Source organism: Suricata suricatta, chromosome 6, assembly GCF_006229205.1.
Source record: "Suricata suricatta isolate VVHF042 chromosome 6, meerkat_22Aug2017_6uvM2_HiC, whole genome shotgun sequence".
Classification (NCBI taxonomy): domain Eukaryota; kingdom Metazoa; phylum Chordata; class Mammalia; order Carnivora; family Herpestidae; genus Suricata; species Suricata suricatta.
In genome coordinates this window covers 120,875,805-120,877,102 of record NC_043705.1, presented here as the reverse complement: position 1 = coordinate 120,877,102, position 1,298 = coordinate 120,875,805, and positions in this window count along the sequence as shown.

Sequence of the window (1,298 nt, the reverse complement as noted above, 5' to 3'; positions counted from 1 at the left end):
ATCATCTTGGTATTAATGTGAAGGGTGGAGGAAAAGGTAAAAGACTGCAGGCACGGACTTATCTGGGAGCCATTCTGTATTTGAGGTAAGAGGAACTGAATATGTACAGTGGAGAAGGAGAGAAGGGACCCCCTAAAATATAACCAGCTGATCCCAGTAAGTGATGCAAAGTAATAGCACACACTTCTACATAGATTCCTTACCTGGAGCCAGGTAAAGTTCTAAGTGCTTTTTGTATATTAACTCATTTAATCCTCACCCTGTGGTATAGTTACTATTATCTCCACCTAACAGGTGAGGAAACTGAGGTTTGTAAAGTCAAGTAATTTGCCCAAGATTATATACCTAGTAAGCCACACAGAGTCAGACTTTAAACCAGGCAGGCTGGCTCTGGTATTTGAACTCTTAACCATTTTTATTCTGCCTCTTGGAAAGAGAGGGAACAAAGATCCTTGGATTTCTTGCTCATGTAGCTGAAGACACAGACTGTGACAGAAACGTGCGTGGTGTAAGTAAAAGATGGTAGGGGAAGGTTAATGGAGGTCGGGGAAAGGAGTAATGAATTTTATTTTGGATCTGCTAATTTCAAGTGAAAGTAAGGAACATGTGCAAACGTCTACTCCTTGCACTCTTGCAACCAAAGAAAGTAAGATCTCCTCTCCCGCCAGTTTTGGTAACTGACATTACTTGTTAGAGCTAATATCTTAATGGTGTCCTGATTTTTAACTCTACTTGATTCTAAAATTATTCCCTACAATTTCTGTCTGTAATAACAGTCCACTTTAATTCTCAATATATAACCCTTGCAAACACTGAAATCTTCCCATGATTTATTAAATCAAGATGATTATTCTGCTGAATTATGTCCAGATAAGATCATTCTCTTCTAATTTAAGTTTTCCCTCCAAGAAAATATCTCATGTCTGTGATCACTTCACTGAGGCTACAATAAGGTGTATCCCAAATAACATGGAAATGAGATAGCCCTCAGAACATTATCTTTGTGATATTTTATATACAATTAATTAGAACAGAGGTATATAAAAATACCCTAAAGAGACAAACATCACCCTCAAGTGGGTGAGGCACTCCAGATTCTGAATGATGTCACTGACATGTCTAATTAGCAAAGTGAATAGTGTATCCTTTCTATTGGGTAGTTAGTCAGCTATGAAGCACTGAGAAAGAGAGAGGTCAGAGAGGCATCAGTATTAGTTCCCTCCAAAGATTATTGTAAAAAGAATCTTATGGTATTAATAGCAAGAAGAATGAAATAAAATGTCAGCCTAACTTCATTA